Source organism: Myotis yumanensis, unplaced genomic scaffold (genome assembly GCF_028538775.1).
Source record: "Myotis yumanensis isolate MYYU_CA2020_CCGP unplaced genomic scaffold, mMyoYum1.0.hap1 SCAF_9, whole genome shotgun sequence".
Classification (NCBI taxonomy): domain Eukaryota; kingdom Metazoa; phylum Chordata; class Mammalia; order Chiroptera; family Vespertilionidae; genus Myotis; species Myotis yumanensis.
Window position 1 is genome coordinate 20,815,634 of NW_027223760.1, and position 23,798 is coordinate 20,839,431.

At 42.3% G+C, this 23,798-nt stretch overlaps 1 protein-coding gene and 1 pseudogene across 6 annotated transcripts in view; both read right to left on the minus strand.

Moving 5' to 3' along the window:
- The window catches only part of GRM8 (glutamate metabotropic receptor 8), a 735,586-nt gene that overhangs the window by 356,882 nt on the left and 354,906 nt on the right, over positions 1–23,798 (minus strand). The gene's annotated exons all lie outside the window — the stretch shown is intronic.
- On the minus strand, positions 1,039–19,827 carry LOC139016632 (integrator complex subunit 3 pseudogene; annotated as a pseudogene).

Below are 23,798 nucleotides of genomic sequence, written 5' to 3' on the forward strand. Positions count from 1 at the left end.
GGAAACTGCGCATCATTCTTTTCAGTGGATAAAACATTTAAAGCCAGAACTGTACGAGAATATCCAGATTCCCGGTAGCTGGTTTGCTGCCACGGAGACCTCAAAACCAGATGTTCCCAGCAATGCACTGCGGAGATCACACAGTGCATCAAAGGTCTCCGCTCCCCTTGGTCCACCTCCGGGGAGCCTTTCATCATCAAAGAAAATAGCTACGCTCACTTGAGTCCTCTTGAATGTTTATATTTTTGATGTTCGGGCTTGTTTTATTGTCACTTAAAAACAATATTTAAAACACAATTATTCTACAGAAAATAAAAATAAAACACAGAGAAGACAGCCAAGGAAATGGGACCATTTTAGAGTTCTCTGTGACGTGACTCTGAGACTCCCTGGAGCTCTGGCCCAGTTTAAGGTGCCAACCTCAGGCCAAGGCAAGCCTCTAGAGCACACCAGGTGAGGCTGTGGCCTCCTCTCAGAGAAAATTGTGTGGTTGATCATGTTGCTTTCCTGAATACTTGTGGCATTTGCCCCGTGGAAAGCAACAGGCAGGCCGACATTGTTACAGATTAAATGCCCAGGCCATACCAGTGAATGGAGAGCAACTATAAAATACTTGTTCAAGGAAAATCAATACCTGAAGGGGGAAGTCAGAAGGGACACCCGCACACCTGGGTCTTTCCTCTCGTCCTCATCTCTCTGGCCAGTGGCCCCTTTGCCATTTCTCCTCTTGGTTTAATAGGTCTTTGTGAGGCCAGGGGTCGGGGGAGGCGGCTGAGGACTTCCACTGTAGCCCAGGTTTTGCACAGCCCCTGGCTTCAGTGGGAACCCAAGTGCTGGTGGAGCAGCAGTGTGACGAGGCTGGAGGGCCCAGAGAGTGGGAGGAGGGGCTGGGGCTGCATGGCAGTTTATCGGGCTCCCCACCAGGTGCGTTTGGGATGGGGAGAGAGGGTGTTTCCCCTCCTACCTCCCCAGCCTTTGATTTGCCAAGGAAGGGAGGGTAACCCAACTAGGGGTAGGATGGGGAGCACAGCACGGGCCTCAGCCACTATCAGACCCCACTGCAGAGGGCCCTCCCCATGTCCGCTTGGTAGGCTTCGGTTTTGTGTCTTCGTCCTCCGAGGCACTGCTGGAGCCAGACTTTTGCAGCACTGGGGCCTGTGTGGCATCTTTCAACTCTGGGGGCTGCAGCGAGCTGCTTCTCGCCGGCCCTTGGGTGGCTTGGAGAAAGAGGCCCTGTATTCCTTGGCCCTGGAGAAGAGTCCCTGACCTTCATGTGTGGGTTCATCACAGCTCGCCTGGACTTGCTGCAGAGCCTGGGGAACTGGGGTCTGGCTAAGAAAGTTCCACTTGGTGTTGGTCAGGTTGAGAGGCAGGTTGTCCACGTGCTCCAGGGTCTGCTCCAGAGCCACAGGCCCAGCCTGCTGCTGGAGCCCCTCGGGCCCCACCTGTTGCATGGGAGGCTGTTGTCCTTGATGAGCAGGGGCTTTATGTGATGGGACAGCAGCTCTTCTGCTTCATGCACCCATGTCACAGGATGCTGGTGGTGAACTGGTCGTGGGGGCAGCAGGGCTGGCTCAGCGCCATCGTTGCAGTTTTCTCGCTGGGCTTCTCTCTCTGGAGCTGAAACAGAAGGAAGGACAGGGCCTCTGGGTGCTCCTTGTATTCGAGGTGCTGCAAGATGGTCTCTAGGGCTATGTTGTGGGCCAGGAAGAGCTGCCAGGCACAGTACTGCTCAAAGGTTTCCCAGTCTAGGCTCTGGATGAGTATGTTAAGAGCTGAGTCTTTTGGAAACATGACCAGGCTCTCCATCATCACACGGCAGATCAGCTCCTGGAGCTACGCAGAGTCAATAATGGCCACGTCCATGTTCAGCAGCTGCCTGAAGGTCTCAAGGTCTCACCCAGAAACTCTGTGTAGATGGAGGTGTGAGGTAGCACAGCAGCCACATTTTGTCCTCCTGACAGGCCTTCATGTCCATCATTAAAAACATGTGTCCTAGCCAGTTTGGCTCAGTGGATTGAGCGTCTGACTACCTGCAGACTGAAGGGTCCCAGGTTCGATTCTGGTCAAGGGCACATGCCCAGGTTGTGGGCTCAATCCCCAGTGGGGGGGGGAGGGTGTGGGAGGCAGCCGATCAATGATTCTCTCTCACTGATGTTTCATCTCCCTTCCTCTCTGAAATCAATAAACATAAATTTAATAATTTTTTAAAAAAAAGGTGTGCAGATTGTCCTCCTGAGTGGCCTGGGAAAGTGACCTATACAGGTTCATTTTCCCTACAGGTATTCTGGCCCTCTGGTAGTAGAGCAAGTGGTAGCCAATCTTGGACTGCTTCTAATATAGCTCAGCGAGAAGGTCCAGAGACCGGGAAAAGCTGCTGTTGTCTTCCTGCATCTGGCATAGGTTCCTAAATATTTCATAGAGAGGCTTCCCCACAGATTCTTCCAGGGACTCCTCCATGACCTCCTCGGGCAGCACCTCCCCTCAGAAGTGGGCCTTGAGGAGCTTCCATAGACAAGTACCCGAGGGCAGACAGCTGCTCTGAGTCAAAGTCTCCCTCCAGGACCTGGTCCACAATTCCTGCAGGGCCTCGCTGGGCCTCTGTAACACCGCCCTTCTTTAGCTGGAGCACTTTTCTTTTCCCTTAGGGACTCATCCCACAGGTCAAGGAAAGGGGTGATATCAACTGTCTCCTCTACAACTGTCTCCTTGACGGGGTGGAAATGAAACTCTCCTCTTTCTTTTGCTGTTGAGATCCTCCTCTTCATCACGGCAGGCTGCTTCTGCATTGTCAATGCAAATCTCATCCTTGCCTGAGACATGGTTGTCCATCTCCATGGAAACTGGCTCCTCACTGTGATTTCCACAGGTGTGCTGAGTAAACTGCAGAACTCAGGAAGCTTCTCCCTCAGCATGGACACAGCTCCTTATCCAATTTAGAGTTGTCAGACTCGGGAGCCAAATGCACCAAGACCCATTTCTCCACAGTGTGGTTGATAGAGGAAAAGACACCCTGTCCCCCCGGGGCTCTCCAGTGGTGGATAGAAGTTAGAAATGATGCGGCACATGAAATCCAGGAGTGTGGCAGTGATGGGTGGTGGGGCTTCATGGAGTGAGGCATGACAAGGAAGGCTGGCTCTATGTTCATAATGTTATCTTTGTGTAGGTTAAAGTCATAAAACAAAGCCACTTAGCATTTGAGGCAGCAACACTTGACGGGCATGTTGTCAGCAGCCAACGAGTGGTGGCCCATGGGACAAGATGTCTGAACTCAGCACTTCACTAGAAGGGTGGACAACCCCACCGATGTAGTGAATGGGGTCAGAGTGCAGAGACTGACTGTCTGGGGTTAAGAGGTACCAGTGCTGGAACCAATCCCGGTATTATTTTTGATGACCAAACCACACCGAGGGGGTCATGAAGAAGAGCTTAGGCTTCATGTCTGGGTTTAGAAGACATGTTAGAAATTTTCTGGATGTTCTTGATTGAAGAAGCTACAGGATACCTGTAAACTGAAGACTCAAGGCCTGAGGGCTATGGATTATATCTTTCCAAAGTAGTCTTAGGAGGTTCCAGCCAATCATCAAATATTCCATGACCCCTTCCGAAGCAGTGAGATGCAGAAATCCACTTCCTTCTGCAGGGCGGGGAGCTGGGCATCCTGAAGTGGTCCATGGGCCACGGCAATGAGGGTGCTGCTCTTCAACACCCAACCTCTCTGCTCCATCAGGGTGTGCAGAACACTCTGCTAACCAGGTATCTTCTTCCATAACATCCCCACCAGCAATCTGCTTTAGGGATGCCACGCAAACACCATCGGCTCCCAGAACCCTACTCTTCCCTAGTTCTCATACCAAACACACCAACTGAGTATGGTAGGTGCCCTGCAACTTCAAGTGCTTCTCTGTAAGCATCTGGTTGGTTTTATGCAGGACAATATTCATGTTGTCACAACAGAGCCAAGTCCCAGTAACACTTCTGGGCTTGCGTAGGTTCAGTGAGGACATGGGTGAAGAGCCACGGCAAATTTCCTCATGCTGAGATGGGGACAGGGGTCTGATGCTAGGCATTAAGAGCATCATTAGCCTCACTCTCTGAGACACCAGTAGTCATGGATATCACAATTGCTCATGTATCTCTCCAACCTCTCCTCTAACTCATCCTCGGCATCCAAACTGATTGAAAGTAGCCGCCTCCCCTTCCTGGCGCTCTTGCTCCTGCTCCTCCTCCACCTTCCAAAGCAGCAGTCACCACTGCCCCCTTCCCTTCTGTAACTCCATGGCTGCAGCCAGGAGATGGGAAAAGGCCAGGGAGTGGATGGGTGGCAAGTCCTAGAAATGAGGAACTCTGGGTTACCAGGGACTGGGGGCAACAGGGATTAGTGGGGGAGGAGAGGCAGGGTCCCTGACCTCTCCATTCTTGGCTCCTGCCTGAAAGGCCACTCTGTGGAGAAGGTGAAGGCGGATGGCTCTCTAGGTCCTGCCTCTGGAGGGGCAGCGCTGAGGAAAAGCCCTTAGCTCCTAAGTATGCGGGGTCAGGGTCTGCGTCCCCATGGGGAGGGGAGGAGAGGCTCCCAGCCCTGAAGAAGTGGAAAGTGAGCCCCTTCTGGCTTCTGACCCTAAGAGAAGTAGGGAAAACCCCAAGTTTTTGCTTCAGGAGATGAGCAAAAGAAGATCCTAGCTTGAAGTAGTGGGTCAGAAACCTTCCTGCCTGATCTGATGGCCCAAGGTTTGGGCAGCGAGGTTCCTTTAGATCTGCACCCTTCTGCCCTCCCCGCCACCCCCCCCCACCCCCCCCCCCCCCCCCACAACTCCCAGGGTGAGGGCGAGGCAATAAATGCTACAGGAGGGCACCTATGACCAGCTTCTCCCTACACCACACACAGGCACCATGGTGGAAAGGGGAGGGGAGGCTGAGGGCGACAGGGAGGAGGAGGCCCTCTTTAATTTTAAAAATGAAAATGTATATCCATCAGACATATGTTAGAGTTTTCTGAGGGAGAAAAACTAAGATAACTTTTGCAAATTTCCTTTTTTAAAAACCAATTACAAAGCAATCAGATTATAAAAACCTTAAAATTCATTTCATTATTAATAAAACATAATCTACCAAGTAATTACCAAGTGCCTAAATATTATGCTAGATATTTAGAACTCTTTGCTACAATTAGAAGAGACACATGCATACACATAGGGTTGTATAGATGTATTTGTCCTCTTCTGACATATGCCACTATTGTATCACCTTTGATAACTTTTATTGAGAACTTTTCAACCCAGATTATGTCTGCACTCAATTCAGTGTTTTATTAAATTGGCACTTTGGTTTAAAACAACCACATTCACTGTATTTTTTTATTCTGTACATGAACAAATCTACCAATCATATTAGTTTCCTTTTAAGATGGAGAACATTTTTATTTTATTTTGATTTGATAAATGCAAAATATTTTAATAACTGAGGGAGGAAAACAGCTGATGCTTATAAACTGTTATTAAATACTAGAGGCCCAGTGCACAAAATTCCTGCACTCGGGGGGGTGGTCCCCTCAGCCTGGATTGTGAGAGGGCTCAGGCCAGGCTGAGGGACCCCACTGGTGCACAATTGGGGCCAGGGAGGGATGCAGGAGGTTGTCGAGCCAGGCAGGGACCACAGGAGGGCTCCAGGGTGAGTCCGGCCCATCTCACTCAGTCCCGATCGGCCAGATCCCAGCAATAAACTAACCTATCAGTCTGAGCATCTGCCTCCTGGTGGTCAGTGTACCTCATAGCAACTGGTCAACTGTCTGCCCCCTGGTGGTCAGTGCATGTCATAGTGAGTAGCTGAGCAGCCTTAGCGTTCATTAGCATATTACACTTTGATTGGTTGAATGGCCGACCAGATGACCGGACACTTAACATATTAGGCTTTTATTATATAGAATTATCCTGTTTAGTATATATTATTTCACTCTCACAAACCCTTATAAGATTAAATAATGTCCCCAAAGTTATATAAATAGGATTTGAAGCTACAAAGTCTAGCTTGAGTCAAATGTCCAATCACTATGCTATACATTTCAACCTCTCCAGAACTGAGTGCATATATAGGGGTATTGCAAAGAATTAGCATTAATCCAAAAGAACTAGATGTAACAAGGGTAAATAAAGGCAAAAGTGTGAGCCTGGCAGTTCCTGACCTCCTTTTCCAGGACTGTGTTTTGCCCTGAGTAGTAGTCTACGTCCAGGCTCTCCATACAGCAACCTGTGTTACTGAGACGTTTAAAATGTATCCATGCTCGCAAAAAACAACAACAATTGGCCTCACCTATTCTCCATATGTCAAAAGCATTTGCTAATTATCATGACAAAAATATGAGTAAATTCGTATTATTTTAAAATTTTTATATTCCTTCTAAATCATTATGTTGTAAAAGTGTTGAAATTAACAAAAAAAAATCTTACTTGAGCATTAATTTCTTACTGGTTTGCCCCTATTGTCATTAGAAAATAAATGAGTAAATAAATACAAAGTGAAATTTTCCAGCATACATTCTTTGTTTGTGTCTAAGGAAGTAACAGTCACTTTCATTCCTTAAATATCTTTTGCATTATGAAATTCCCTTTTTTATAGCTGGAACCTCTTCCTTGAGTTTCATCTCTCACTGCCTAATGGAATTCTTTATCTGGGTACCTAGCATGCTTTCAAAATTAACATGTCACCATTACTGAAGCTTCTAAGTCTGTTTAGATTAAATGTATTCTCAAAGCTCATATAAGACTGCATGACTCAGGATAAAAGTTTAAATGATACATTTTCTGAAAAAAAAAAATTAAATGTGATCATGTTAGTCATCAAATACTAAATCACTAAAATTTAGAACTCATTTAATCCACCTGCTTCATTTTTCTGATAAGGAAGGAGACTCAGACCCTGAGAGAAAATATTACTTGTTCAAGATGATCATGAATTTGTTGCTGAGCTGCAACTAGAGTCTTGAATCCTAATTTTTTGTAATTGCTGTTATCTTTGTACTAGATATACTATGAGCCAGCCACAGTCCCTATTTTACTTGCATTATTTCCTTTAATGCTTACCTACAATGTAAGTATAATTATCCCCCATTGCAAATGAGACAGGTAAAGCTCAAGGACTGATTTATGCACTGGAAGAGTCAGATTTTGAAACCACGTATGTTTCATTCCAAATGCCCTGGCTTTAGTCAGCTTCTGTAGACCAATGCTCCTTCTGTGACAACCACTTCCCTCTTATGAACGCACATTGCATAAATATAGAAATTCCTTTGACCAGTTTAACCATTAAACACTTCATGATGTAGGGCTTCCCCCAAAAGAAACAATGTATTAAAATGTGTTAACAACCACACATGTTACACAAATGCTATGAATCCTCAAGTAGACCCAATTTGTAAAAAAAAGTCTGCAAAGCATAAGGTAGCCAATAATTATATTGTGCTTTGTATTCTATTTGTCAATAATTATATGCCATATGTTTGGGTCCTATTAAAGATACCCAGTGTCTCTTTTCCTAAGTCACCAAAGATATTATCACTATAGATCAGCACCTTTCAAACTTAATTTCATGATAGCACAAATTAAAATATTTTGGTGAATGTCAAAAAAATCTCAAAAATAATTCACTTAGTTCACTTACATTTTGGAAATCTGCATATTCTGTATATTAATTTAAATTTGGAATGGCTCAAGAAGAAATATAAAATAAGTTTTAAACTTATATTACAATTCTAAGTAATGATAGGGGAAACGACGGGATTAAATATTAAAGGGCCAAAATACTAGGAAGAATTTAAATAAGTAATAAGCAATATACAGTTCCTCACTTACATAAAATCAAAGAGTTGAAATAACTACAGAGGCAGCTGTGAAAACCTCTATATAATCCTAGATTGATGTAGCCCAACGAGATAATATTAAAAATCTTGTCCAATAGCAGTCTAATTTAAGCAGTTACTATAGCTATGAATAAGCAATTACATATTCCTCATTATGGCCAAAATACAATATGTGGGTAATTTTTCAGTAATCCAATTCATCTCATTAAGACAACCTTCATATTTAAAAGTCAGGTAAACTCTTGTATGGTTATGCCATGCATAATAAAGCACCAACTATTTCTCAAAAATGTCCTTTCCATACTTTCTTTATGTAGGTTTCCTAAGGTTAGACAACATTCCCTCTCACCTGAATTATTGTATTAAGCTGCCCCTTGTTGTTGTTTCAATTTTAACGGGTCTCCCTATGGCCAACCTCATCAGTCCCCCATTACCCTTAAATGACTTCTCATCACCTTGAGAATAACTAGAAACCACAATCTGGGCTCTGACCAATGCCTTTGTCTTTAGCCATGCTGCTCACTATGTCATGGGAAACCTGTTTTCCAGCCATATTGAATTCAGTGCTATTCCCAGACCCAACACTACTCTCTCTCCTTCCTTTTAATGTGACATCTCCCCTCAACAGATAGCTTCTCTTTCCTTTTATCATATAGTTGACTTCTCCTTTGAAACCCTGCTCATACTTTCTTTACCCCAAGTAAATCTTTCATTGATCTTCCCCAAGCTGAGCTACTCCTCTATGCTCTCTTTGCAACATTTACCAAACCATTTAGTCTACAGCGGCATTTACTATCTCTCCACCCAGAACAATCTCTTGAGACCAGAGACTATCTAACTCATCTCTGTGTCCCAGTATCTAGCTGAGTGGAACATGTGAAATGTTCAAATGACTTTGTTGAAAGGTGAGTAAATAAAATCGAAAGGTGTTTTCCCAAAGTGCCTGATCAAAATAATCACTTGGATGCTAATTAAAAAATGCAGATGCCAAGCTAATCTCCTGGAGATTCATATTGGCAAGTTTGGATCTGGGCAAAAGATTTTCTATGTTTATCAAATATTTCAAGTGATTTCATGAGGGTGAACAAGGAAATGGGAGAATTACTGTAGTCATTTAATCATGAGAGATAAGAAAAGTTATGTTTTTGTACAAAATAGCTCTGTCCTTGATTTACCTCTCTTTGAGGTATCCATGGGGACCTTTACCTCCCCCTTTACAAGTTACCTATCTGTGCTATGCAAGTAAAAACAAAACAAAATTACAGTTTTTCATCATATATAAATGAGGGTATGAAGATGATCTATCCTTAGCTCAGAATATAAATTTAGCAATGGGCTTGGTTATTACTTCAACATTGTTTTTATTTCTTCAGCCAGCGTTTTCAATGTGGCCTAAAAATGTCATGACTCAGAGTAGTTATTTGTAGAATTGCTTCAAAATATTATCTAAACCACTGTAATTTCACACCTGGCATTGAAACTACCAGGTTTGCCTAAAGAATTCCACTTACTGGGCGATTATACAATACTCCTTAAAACTAACAGTGTGTCATGTTTTATTCTTTAACTCTAGGAACACAAACTTGTTCAAAGAGAAGACTGTGCTCCATGTTACCACCTACTTAACACACCCCCCTCCTTAATTCTTCCAATAATCTTTTCTCTGCCACTCAATAGAAACTTTTCTTTTAAAGATTACTAATAATTTCTGAATTGCCAAATCTGACAAACTCTGTTGGGAGCCTGGGAGCCTCTGTACCAACTAAGAAAAGTAACCCTTCCTTCAACACTTGTTCCTTGTTGGATTATTTGTTGTTTCACTTCTCTCCCTGCTATTTTTGGGTCTCCTTTTCTAATTTAATCTTTTGCTTCTGCTACTAAAGATGTTTGGTTCCATTTTGGGAGCTAAACTTGTTGATCTAGCAGTTAAGTTCTTCTAAATTTGGAAAACTATTCAGGTCTTATCACACAAAACTCTTCTTCCTGTGTCCCATGGTCTAGACCAGCACCAGTCGCATGTGGCTTTTAAATGAACTAACATTAAGTGAAATTAAAAATTCATTTCCCTAGTCACACTATCCACATGTCAAGTGCTTGGTAGCACTCGTACAACACATTTATAGAGCATTCCCATCATGACTAAAAGTTCTGCTTGGCAGTGCTATCTAGGCAGGCTGGACTACTTGACTTTCTCACCTCTAAACCTTAGCCCCTTTAACGCCCTCTACCTGGAATGTTGTCCACCAACCATATCTCTTCCTATAGAAATTTGACCCTTTATTCAAAATTCAGTCTAAATATTTATCTCTCTCTAAAAATCTTTATTGATCTCTGTAGCTAAAAGTGTGGCAGCTCTACTATAAACTCCCAAAGTTCTTTGTACAAGTCTTACCCATGTTGCTTTGCTCTGTCATTGCCAGTAAGAATGTCTGCTCTTCCTAGCTAGAGATGAAAGTGTCCAAACAGCTGATATTTGCTAACTGTCAATGAATGTTTGCAATATGCTAAGCTAAGTGCTTGATGTTTCTCAGATCCTCCTCCTGGGAAGTATATGGTGTTATACCATAATAATGTTAAGAAAACTGGGATTTAAGATGAAGTGATTGGCCAAATGAAGCTTTCAAGAAGGGAAGTGATTCTTTCGGGTTACAGTGGCGAGTCCTGAGTCAGCCCAGGTTGGTATAACTTCAAAGTTTTTTGTTGATATCAGAGAGGAAGGGAGAGGGAGAGAGAGATAGAAACATTAATGATGAGAGAGAATCATTGATTGGCTGCCTCCTGCACGCCCCCTACTGGGAATCGAGCCGGAAATCCAGGTATGTGCCCTTGACCGGAATCAAACCTGGGACCCTTTGGTCCTCAGGCCAATGCTCTATCCACTGAGCCAAACCAGCTAGGGCTCAAAGTCCATACTCTTAATCACAGGGACACACTGCTTCCTCCATCTCATGTCCACCCCATGTGCCTGTAATACTAGGCATAACTCCATTGTTGAATGAGTGAATAGATGAGCAATGCCTTATATGTATTAGGTAATTTACAGTTCATAAAACTTAACAGCAATAATTTATTTTCATATGATTTCCCCAACAGCTCTAGGCAGCTCTGCAGGAAACGTTACCTCCATTTCAGAGAGGCTGAGAGAGTTCAAGGCCTCCTGAAGTTCACAGTGCTATGTAGTGACCGAGATAGAACTTTAAGTCCATGCCTTCTGCCTCTAAGTTCCATCAGCCAGGTTCAAAACTCATCGATAATCAATAAAGACTCAAAGTGTTTTATCTCAATATACTTTTTTCTACTTGGCCATTTTATTCTTAAAAAAAAAAAAAAAACATGATAATGAGGTTTAATTGTTTATGGGAGGGGTAAAGGCAATTTAGTTATTTTTCAGTGCTGGTTGAATAGCCACACATTTAGATCTTTATCATATTGTTTTTGCCCTAACCCCATTAAAATAACTTGCTTAGATTAAACAAAATTCTGGGAATGTTAATTAGCAATTTAGCTATGAATATGCTTGATTATTTTAAGTCTACTAAAATATGCATGGGTCTTATCTGTAATTATATCTGCATGTTCTTTTTTCTCTCTTTTTCCTTCAGGAAAGTCATTTAAAATGCATTTAGGAAATATTTGAAAAAAATTAATTCTATTACTCTTATTTTCCAGAATTTTCCAGTGTTTTATGGCTATAATTATATTTTTCTTCTCAAGGCAAAGCAATATATCACAAGATCCATTATCATGTGTGTTGACAAAATGTGAGATTCAAGGAAGTAATTCTATATCCATTAAATAACAGAAGAATTGCCCTAGCTGGTTTTGCTCAGTGGATAGAGTGTTGGCCTGCGGACCAAAGGGTCCCGGGTTCGATTCCAGTCAAGGGCACGAGGTTGGTTGCAGGCTTGTCCCCGACCCAGGCCCTGGTTGGAGTGCATGCAGGAGACAACCAATCAATGTGTTTCTCTGACATTGATGTTTCCCTCTGTCTTTCTCTCTCTCTCCCACTCTCCATAAAAATCAATGGAAAAATATCCTTGGGTGAGGATTAAAAATAAATAAGTAACAAAAAAATCAAGTATATTGTATTTTCTTCTTTATTACATTAATTTTCTCATGTATTTAAACAGTTTTGTATTTTGTCTTATATCAGCAATGGCACTTAAGAGTATTATATTTATTTCATATCCATCTTGGAGTCTTTTGTGTTTTTGTATATAGATAAGGTTAGTTAGGGGTGAGAATGGCGGTATTAAACTCATCTATTTGAGTACATTTCTCAGTCATGATGCAGAGTCTTTATTAAAATTATTTTACTGATCTGAAGAGAAGTCTAAAAAATAATTTGTCCAAGACAACCCTGTCAGAAAGTGGCAAAGGTCTGTTTCAAACCCATGCCTTCCTCATTTCACAGCCCACAACATTTTCAATAGGAATGACCAGATGGTTGCATGGCTAGCTAGTAAATAAGAGGCCTCTGGGTGAGACACAACTGTGCCTGATACCTACTCACTAAAATGTGTATAAGATGAATAAATAAATAAATAAACAAATGAGTTAGATGAAGCTCCATACACATCAGCTCATTTACGTCCCCACCCAAAGAAAGCATTTTCAAATAAATGTTTCAACACTCATAGGACTTTTATAGGATTACTCTTCCCAAGTTCAATACTCTTAATGCACAAGCAATTTGCTTAAAGTCTATAATGCCCTTGGATTTCAAGTTGAGGAGTCTGATCATCTGGAAACAGAAAATCGAGGATCTGAACTACTGTTAAATAAATAGATTGAACTGAAATCAGCCTTTTACGACTTTAAGTGCTTCCACATAAAGTCCAAGAGATAGAAATAGGAATGATCTTAACTACAACCAAATATTGCCTTAATTCCAAATTTAACTTCTGCAATTTTATCTAATGTTACATCGAGGCATGTGGGCCCTCCACTTGTGAAGGGTTCACACCAGTTTAAAACAAATGCATCACAGGAGCAAGACTGCAAACTCAAGTAGTAGCGATGTTTTTATTTGATGTGTTTCATTCCTTGTTTTCCATGTCTGTGGCTACCATGCGAACTTGTCTCCAATAAGTTTATCACGGACTTTTTTGAAAAGCTTTGTAACTCTTCTCTTTGCCACTTCCCACTTCCACTCTTTCTCCCACTTCCACGCTTCTTACAAATGGCTACTAGAATAATCTCTCCCCAAACAGCTGTTATCACAAACTCAAAACCTATCACAGTTCTCTGAAGTCGGGTGTACAATAGACTCTTAAAGTCTTCACCCTTCTCACCATCCTAGTCTCTCCTATCTCTCTGAGATTCTCCACTCATTTTTTTTTAACTTCCTGCCATGCCCTGTATGAAATAAATTTATTTCCTTATCTGTGATTTTTAGCATGCTAGATCCTAATTTAGAGCTTTAGAACATGCTTTGGAAAATATCTTTGCTATATTTTCACATGGGTGTAATATCAATCTGTGTATCAGTCAGAGTCCCAGAAGGAAACAAGACTTCACCCCAGATGGTTCAAATGAAGAAAGTTTAATTAATGAAGGAGTTATCTACCAAACTGTAGACAGCATTAAGGAACAAACAAGATGGTGAAGCATCTAGAGGTTAGCAAATATAAGAAGACAAGACTACTACTGGGAGGGATGAAGAGACAAAGAGAAGGGTTAGCATTTCCACAGAAGCCTAATTAAAGCTGGAGGCATGGCAGAGGGCAGCCTGGAGGCAGTGACAGCCTGAACAGGACAGAAGCAACGCCAGGACACAGGACATGCAGGAGAAATGCCCAGACCTGGTCTCCCCTCACACTCCAAAACCTTCACTGCCTCCCCCTGGCCACACCCAGGATGAAGACAGAGTGGGAGGGAGTCTGGTTGTACAGTCTCCAAAGGTCAGCTTCCGCAGGCGCAGGGAAGACACAGAAAGGTGAGAAGGGATGGGGTGTGGCGAGTGGAGAACACCTGGTGCAGGCCTCAGGCAAGCTGCAGCCCCCTGAGGGGTGGCAATTCCTGAGGTCACCTGCATCTGGAGTGAGAGAACTGTAAGACCTCACTGAACTCGCAGCTAGGTGTCACTTTGAGCAATTTTCCTTAGTTAGAGGTTCAGTGTCTTTACCTTTAATATAAGAATGATACAGTGCTCAGTTTATAGAATTGTTCTAAACATCTAGCACCATAAACACTCAGTAAATGTTAATATTATTACTGGCTAGATGAAAATATCCTCCAGTAAAGGATTTTATAATAAAAAAGTGAACCATCAAAGATAAGAATCAAGGAGTGTTAGTGGTCACCTTTGTAGCTCACCTCTGCCCCCATCCCCTTGGCCTTCAAAAATACGGCAGGACAGCTTTCGGACTTGGCAGGCAGGCTATTTTATTTTACACTAGTGACTTGGATGCCATTTCTCTTCTTTCCACTCAGTAACAGACGGTGCCCTGGACAGCAGTGACATCTGCAGCCCCAAGGGAGAAGGGTCAGCACAAATTTTAATTTTGCTTTTGGTTTGGGGCTTTACGTACACAAACAGATTATTTTTTTTCTCCCTGTCAGTTTGCATCTAGCTTTGTATCTGACAGCTTTTAATGCTTTATGTATTTAAATCAACCCCGAAATTTATAGCTCCAGGTTTTGCTTATTTTGCTTTATTTCTCTAGTTCAACCTCCTTGATTAACAAAAGGTGAAAGAAAATGTGCAAAAGTATTCAAGCTGCCATTTCCGTATCACTGGAACGTTAAGAAGAGGGCATTCTGCTCTTTTTGAACTTCCTCTCATTATAAAATGCTAACATTTGAATATTTTAGATCATAAGAAACAAGAATACTAAAGATAGCCTCTAAAAATCTGTAGGCAATTTGACTCAAGTCGAAAAAGGAACTTAAAAGCTGAGAGAACGTTTATAAAAAATTGTCTGTCGTGTTCACTGGAAAGGGATGAAATTCTACACTCATCTCTTCTATGAGAGTAAGAATAAATAAATGAATAGATAGATGGATGGACAGATGATTGATAGATAGAATAGATAGATAGATAGATAGATAGATAGATAGATAGATAGATAGAGGCTTTATTCTTAGGAGGTCAAGAGTCTGCACTGGGAACAATTTGATCCTCCTGAGTTCAATTTCAGAGGAATTTCTGTAATAGGAAACTCTCCTGATGTCTGAATGTTATGGATACATTTGGGGTCATAAACATTTCCAAAGCAGGCATCCCACAGAGAAAAAGCATCTATCCCTGGGTATATAAAATAGTACCCTCATTACTGAGAAACTATCCAACCTCAGTGGTATTTGTAATTTCCCTATGCCCCGGGCAGTCCTCAAAGGTCAAAGAGAACACTAAAGGCTATGTGTATAAGACAATTAGATCAAAATAGAACTGAGAGCTGGCCTCAGGTAGCTATTTCTAATGGGAGTCAGTCACAGGACAATAAAAACTACAGTTCATGCCCAAATGTTCTCCTTGGTCAAGGAGACACTGACTGGATAAAATCAGAACTTAAGGGTCATTTCTGATTGGCCTCAACCCAAACACCACAGCAACACTCAAGAAGCTTCACCCACAAACGATTACACAGCTAATTTAGGTGTTAGTATTAGACAGATCATTCAAAGCCCCCTTCATCTTCTTAGGCTTCATCGTTCTAGACTAGATAAATGAGCTGAATTTACAACAGAATATTGAGCCTCTCTTCAACTATGTAATGGATAAAAGGAGAAAGTAAAACAAACTGGGCCTTTTTATATTTTGATGCCAGAAAGATAAATAGAATGGTCTACAATAATCATTCAGGCCAGTAAATCACATTAACAGCAATTCACTGTGAAATAACTAGATCTATGGAATTTTGGGTCCTGGTGCCTTTCTCTTACCCTGAGACAGTTAGTTATTGCAATCAATTCCAGTTTTCTAATCCGTAAAAAAAAGGGGTATAGGATAAATCACCTCCAATATTTCTTCCAACTATATAAAAAAGCTATTGTTTTATGTACCAAACAGGATAAAAATACGCTTCTATAAAATGTAGGCCTGTGTTCCAATGAGGCTGCACGTTAGGTAGATCTGAAGCAGCCATCTTTGTATGAAAAACTCTCTAATTATCTAATTATCTAATTATCTAATACCAGATAATACTCTCTATCAGCCAGATTCATGCCAATTAAAAAGAATCCAGGTCACAGAAACAAAATAAATCCTTTAAGCAAGAAGAGTTCATATCACAAATTATACTGTTGATGTATTCCACACCCATCTGTGGGATATGTATGACAGACAGATAGGTATCTACACTAATAAAAGAGAAACATGGTAATTGGCGAACGACCGCTACCCTTCCCATTGGCTAATCAGAGTATCCTTATGCAAATTAACTGTCAGCCAAGATGGCGGCCGGCAGCCATGCACTGAAGTGAGCAGGGAGGCTTGCTTCCTCCAGGAACTGCAGACTCTAACGTTCCCCTCCTCACTTGCTGGCCTCTCAACTGCAACTCTAAGCAACTATTACTATGTTGCAAATAAGAAGCTAAACAAAACCGGCTTTCAGTCAGCCCCGGACCGCAACATTGTATCCATGTTTTCAGCAGCGAGGCCTCAGAGCTAAAGCTGGCCCAGAATAAAGAAAAAAAAGAAAACAAGGAGCGGTTGGGAGCTTTTAGTCAACTGCCAGCGGGAAAACAGCCCTCAGCCCCTCAGCCAGCCTGGCCAGGTACCCCAGTGGGGACCCCCACCCTGATCCAGGACACCCTTCAGGGCAAACCAGCCAGCCCCTACTCGTGCACCAGGCCTCTATCCTATATAGTAAAAGGGTAATATGCCTCCCAGCACCAGGATCAGCGGAGCAGCGAGGCCTCCCTAAACCGGGATCAGCATGACAGGGGGCAGCGCCCAAACCCCCTGATCAGCCCTGCTCTGTGCCTGATAAGGGGAAGCTCCCCAATTCCCCGATTTCCCTGCGGCTCTGTGTGTGACAGGGTGCAGCGCACCAACCCCCTGATGGGCCCTGCTCTGTGTGTGACAGGGTAGAACCATAACCTCTCCATCGGCCCTGCCCCAAGTGTGACAGTGGCGGTGCCCCAACCCCCTGATCAGCCCTGCTCTGTGTGTGACAGGGTGCAGCGCCCCAACCCCCACCCCCACAGGCCCTGCTCTGTGTGTGACAGGGGGCAGCGCCCCAACCCCCTGATCAGCCCTGCTCTGTGTGTGACAGGGGGCGGTGCCCCAACTCCCCTATCGGCCCTACTCTGTGAGTGACAGGGGAGAGCTCCTCAACCCCCTGATGGGCCCTGCTCTGTGAGTGACAGGGGGCAGTGCCCCAACCCCCTGATCGGCCCTGCTCTGTGTGTGACGGGGGTGGCACCGCAACCTCCCCATCGACCCTGCCTTGAGTGTAACAGGGGGCGGTGCCTCAACCCCCCAATCAGTCTACCCTGAGCGTGACTGAGGGTGGCATTGCAACCTCCCGATCCGCCCTGCTCTGTGCATGACGGGGCAGCGCCCCAACTCCCCAATCGGCCCTGCTCTGAGCCTGACCAGGGGCTGCACTTAGGGATTGGGCCTGCCCTCTGCCACCTGGGAGCAGGCCTAAGCCAGCAGGTCGTTATCTCCCGAGGGGTCCCAGACTGTGAGAGGGCACAGGCCGGGCTGGGGGACCCCCCCCCCAAGTGCACAAGTTTTTGTGCACCGGGCCTCTAGTATAGATAATAAATAAAGATGTAAAGATGACATTTTTCAACTATATTTTCTAAAAAAAAAGTTGTATAAAAATTTCTACATCCAATAAAAATATAAATATCAGACTAGAAATTACATATATAGTTTAGCAAGAAAAGATTAAAGGTGAATAAAAGTACTTAAGTATATCTGTCATAAGAAATTATACAGTAATACAATGAATTGTGATTTTTTTTCTTTTTTCTTCCTAGAATTTAGTTGAAAATCATTATCCTCATGAGTACTAGTTAACAATATCATATAAATAATTTATTGGTGCTATAAATTAAAAAAATACACTCCAAAACTGTATTTAAAATGACTGAGCTATATAGAAACATTTCCTTAAAAGATGGAGACAAGGGAACATTTTGCACAACCAAGAACTGAATGCCATTCCAAGTGGATTAAATAAAGAAAATCAAAGAAAAAAATTGAACAGCCTGATTGAGTGCATAAACCTTCATCAAAGATAGAAATACATAGGAATTTCATGACTAAACAAAATGCAAACAACCCAAATACTTTTTCAACCAACACCTGGGTTTAGTAGCTTAATAAACCTTTCACTTTATTTTTGTGGTTTTTTTTCATCCTTATCCTCTAGTTTTAAAAAAAGAAACTGGAGCACAGTATTTTGTTGAAGAGTTTGGGCATATATTGAGTCACAGCCCAATCTCTCAACTTCAAAGTCAATTTAGCAACTAGAAATGACACAGGAGAAAAAAGGAGATCGTGTTCTATTGGGGAGAACTGTCTTTCATTACAGTGTAAACTTAATGAATGTACCACATACCAGAGAAGTATTTTAGATTCAGTTATTTATTCAACAAATATTTATCCAGTGTCTTCTAAATGTCAGGCACAGTGGACACAAAGGTGAGCAACAAAGACACACTCCTAGTCCTCATGGAGCTTTTAATTTAATAGGGGATAAACATCAATGAAACAATCCCACACATAAATGTACAATTGATTGACTATACAAAGGTGAATATAGTGCTCCATGCGGATATTGGAAGGAGATCTGCCCTAGTTATGAAAGACCAATTAAAGGATTTGTTTCCTGTTCCTGGAGTCTCACTTAGGTGAAGGAAGTATTTCCAAGTGTAGAATGTCCTTCTGGACACCCCAAAGTTCTGCCCTATGAGCAGCCACTAACTGTATACCTCTATCTCCAAACTCGACTCTACTTTTCAACTGGCCTTGCTGACAGTGAGCTTATCATGTCATGAGAGATGAATCAACACTTTGGCACAAATCCCACAATATCCAACATCTTCTTCAAACCAAAGCAGCACAGCCTTGGTCCTTATTCATGAGTGATGGTTGCAGCACATGGTTGGTTCTACAGAGACCCCCGTGGGACCCATTGCCCCACCTCCAGCATATTCTTAGCGTGACACACTGAGTGGCAATGAATGAACTCACTAGAACAGCAGAGTAAAGGAACAAAAGAAAAGGGAGAGAAGTATCCTTCTGAAAATGTGTCCAGACAAGGTAGACTAATCCAAGAGACCCGGGTGATGAAAGTCAGGTCGATTAGATATATATGGTCCATCAGAGTGTCTCAAAAAGGAAATGTTCACTCTGGAACCTGAAGTGAGGATGGGATACACCTGAGAATCAAACCAGGAGAGGCATTTTTTAAAAGAATTAGAGTTAGATGAAAAAGATCAGTTGGTGATAGATGCCTAAGATCTAGGAAGTGAAACCTGTAACCAACTTACGCGATTTTATAAGGGCAGATTGAATAACGAGATTGTGTGTAGTTTACAAAGGCACATAGTATTTTCCTGGAGATTTCCTTGAAGTAAATATACTCTCAAATTATACTTGTCATGTTAAAATAGTACTGAGCTGCCTAGAGAGCCATTAACAAAGAAAAGGTCCCTGGCCACAGATGGTATGGGCCTTGCGGAGCACTGGGACTCTTGTGTGATTAAAAACTCATCAGTGATGGAACATGTTATGTGTGTTTCTGAGAGGAAGAGGAGAGGTTGTGATGTGGAATTGTGCTGAATTGCCCTTCTTTTGACAAATATTACTTTCTGCTTATTTATATCAAAATCATCATCACCATCATCCATTGATTACTCAAGTCTTTTGTTTATGCTCTTCCAAACTCTGTCTACACTTACCTCCGATACACACCAAAGTTATTAAGAATTGGAAGAACCAATTGTTTGCCCATCCCCATAATCACTTCTCCTAAAAGGGCATTTGCACAGGTACTCAAACCTGCAGCCATGTGCGGAAGAATGTGAGCCATGCAGCCAGCCAGCACGCTGAAGTGGGGCTTTCTGTCAGTCTAGGACAGTGGTCAGCAAACCGCGGCTCGCGAGCCACATGCAGCTCTTTGGCCCCTTGAGTGTGGCTCTTCCACAAAATACCATGTGCGGGCGCGCACGTACAGTACGAAGTTGGCTTAAAACTTTAAGTAAAGTTTATCAAGTTAATTTTAGGGAAAGTTGTGGAGTGAAAGAAGATGTAGTGTCGAGGATTGAGAAAGGTATGTTGAGATGGTTTGGACATATAGAGAGGATGAATGAATGGAGACAGACAAAACAAGTATACAAGACGGGCATGGACGGGAGAGTTGGAAGGGGTCAACCTCAGCAAATGTACCTCAATCAGATTGAGGACGTTTTTAGCAAAGGCCAGCTTAGAAGTGCCCTAATTAAGTTAATAACAATGTACCTACCTATATAGTTTAAGTTTAAAAAATTTGTCTCTCAAAAGAAATTTCAATCGTTGTACTGTAGATATTTGGCTCTGTTGACTAATGAGTTTGCCGACCACTGGTCTAGGATGATGCAGACTGATCCCACCAAGGAACCAGTTAACAGGGACATTTTCTGTCATTAGGCAGGGGGAGAAAGGCTAAACAGCTTTCTGGACTCGACTGAATTAAAGCTTCATACCATTTCATGAAACCCCTCTGGGGAACTTCAAGCCAGAATGCTGGCCATGTATTGAAATGTAAACTAACACTCGTAAAAAAGAGGGGGAAGGTGGGCCTCTTAAACAAATATGAATTACCAGTGTTTGTTTTTCTGCTACTTTGGATCAGTTACACCACTGCTCCCTTTCACAGGTACAAATGCATAAAAGAGGGCTTCCGTTTCATAAAAGCAGCCCAGACAAACAACACTCCTCGGGGTGCTGAACCCAAAGCTGGCAGCCAGCCTGGTCTCTGTGCTCCAGTCTGCTGGTACTTTTCACTTCCACAGCTATCAGCCTGCTTCAGGCCTCTGCCTTCACTCCGACTAGGGACAAAGAGACCATCACAGTGGAAATCCTCTGTATGCTGCTAATAAGCCTATTTAGAGTCAATGAGAAAGCCTCATTTTGCACCAATAAAAGCCTTCACGAGTTCTACTGAATCAGTAAAACCAAAATGTTTCTGTGTCCTCCCTGTCCTCATTTTACACCCGTCTGTGAGGGGAAGCTCAGCAAAATGTTGGACACGATGACCTCTAAGTTTCCTTCTCTAAGGTCCTCTGCTTTTCTGTTGGCTAATAGGATTTGAACTCTATTTAAATCATCACACATTCTTATGGATTCCTGAGCCCTTCTTCAGTTTTTGAAAACTCCACTGTGATCTGCTGAATTGGCATATTTGGAATCTTGGGTCTCTCTGGGCAAAACATTGAATACTACTCTGATCTAGCTGCTTAGTTAATATTGTCTATCTTCTTTCTGAAAAAGATGTGGGAAGGAGACAGAGGTAGAGCATGCTCCCACCTCCCACAGCAATACCAGGGAAAGCTTTGGTCACGGGTTCGATTCCTGATCAAGGGCACATACCTAGGGTTGCAGGTTGGATTCCCAGCCCAGTCGGAGCATGTGCAGGAGGCAACCAATCTATGTCTCTCTCACATCAATGTTTCTCTCTCTTTCACTCCCTCCCGTCCACTCTCTCTAAAAGTCAATGAAAAAAATAAATCTAGAGACAGGAAAAATTGAATTTAGCAAGAATTCTTAGAGTTAACTCACTTGCCCAAGATCACACAGCTGAGTATCTAAGCAATGAAGCTGAGCATTTTATTAGACACAGAAAACAAAATAGAAACATGTAGTTCTTCTTAGGTCTTATAATTTTAGTTGATAAAAGTGCATGCATTTTTAACAGGTTTTTACTTACTCTGCAAAGAAAAATACTTAGCTAAATTATTGCCTGTCTGGATGGTAAGTAGAATACTACCTTCATCTGTAAAATAATATTTCCGTAGACTAGAGGGTATTTTGTTTAAAGGAACCCAGAGATGAATTATTTTGATAAATTAAGGCTCACACTCTAATATGTGTGTTTTATAATGCTGCAACTTACAAAGAAATATGTCTCAGTGAAATATTTCTGAAAAGACGTATGGTTGTTTCATTTTATATTCACTGACTGGAAAGTCAGTATTTTAGAGACCTGTGGTGAATCCATTTAATATAAACAATGTGTCTGTGTTGCAAATATTAACCTCCTGATTTATTTTAGAATTTTAATTTTTCCATATCTTAAAATGAGACATGTTCATGTCATGTTACATAAATCATTTCCATTTATTGATAATACATTGTGTTAGTGATGATTGTTTCAGCTGCAAATTATAGAAAAGTCTATGCAAAATGGCTTTAAATGAGAGGACTTATTATTATCTCATATCTCAAGAATGGAAGGGCATTCCAGGCTGGTTAATTCAAAAGTTGAAGGATGTCAGCAGTGACTGAGGTTTCCTCTGCTTTTGTGTGGTGCTATTATCAGCATGATTTCCCTGCTGCAAGGCCAGCCACTCATTGCAGACATAACAATAACCAGAAGAACTCTGCAGCCTCCACACGCTGAAGGGTCCAGTAGGACTTTCCCATGTATCTCCTTGTCCAGAACTGCATTAAAAGGCACTCTTTCAATGAAAACTGGCAAGCAGGATAGGGCCACCATAACTGGATCAGACCAATCAGAATTAACTGGGTTACATGGGGTATACAGTAAAACAAAGTTGTTGTTCTGTATGTCTGTCAGCCTAGACCTACATGTGGCTAGTTATATTTAAATGTACACTAATTAAAATTAAATAAAATTTAAAATTCAGGTTCTCAGTTCCCTAGCCACATTTTAAGTGACCAATAGCTACATGTGTCCAGTGGCTACTCCATTGGACAACATAGATATAGAAAATTGTCCTCCTCATAGACAGTTCCACTGGATGGTGCGGACCTAAAGAACGGGAACTTCTGTTGGATAAGTAAGCAGCAGTACCTGCTGGACTCTCTATATAGCTGGCAATGAGCTTCATGCATATTATTTCCTCTAATCTTCCCCAGGACGATTACAATAGGTTAGTCTGGACACTAGGTTGCTAGCTATGGATGGAAAAACTTAATTCGAAGTATCATGACCTATTCCACATCCCTGAAGGAAGGGCAGAGTTAAGAAATTGATCACAGTCAGAAACCTTTCCCATGTGTCAGTTCTGTTCAGTCTACATGTCAATATCATGCTTCCAGGCCAACTTTCTCCTCAGGGTGAAGAACTCCACAATCTTCTCAACCTCCCATCTCATAGCCTCACCCAACACTCCCAAGAGAAACCGATCTTTCTCCTTCAGCTTCATTTTTAAATATGCCTTTGGAGGATTCTGATGATCCAGCATGGGTCAAGCACCCAGCCTACACCCCAATCAGTTTGGCTGCAGAGACACTGGGGCAGGAATTAGGGCTGTGGAATAGAGATAGGTCCTTAGGGGATATCTCTAATGGATACCCATGGGTATTGAGGAAAATTCTCAGGAAAAGAAAAAAAAAGGAATTCCAGGGTCCTCTCCTTCACCACATTCCCCAAAGTCTGAATCCCTTAAGCACTGACTCAGGCCCTGTGCAATTTGTTCTTCATACGTGTTTTGGGTCTCACTCACCTCACCTTATTTACAGGTTAGTGTATCCCACCTCTATCTCTACAGCAAGATCTCTTTTCTCAGTTTCAGAGTCACATAGCCAATTAATTAGATATCTTTCATATCATCCACTTTTCTCGATTGTCATCTGGGCCACTGTCACCTCTGGAGAAATTACTATAGTATCTAATTAGTCTCTCTTTCTCAATGTTATGCTACAGCCCGAATAATCCCACTAAAATGGAAACCCCATTATGTCACCGATCATAACAAATTTCAACTGCCTCATGAAACATATAAAATCTTACACGATCTGTCCTTTGGGTAGGTCCCT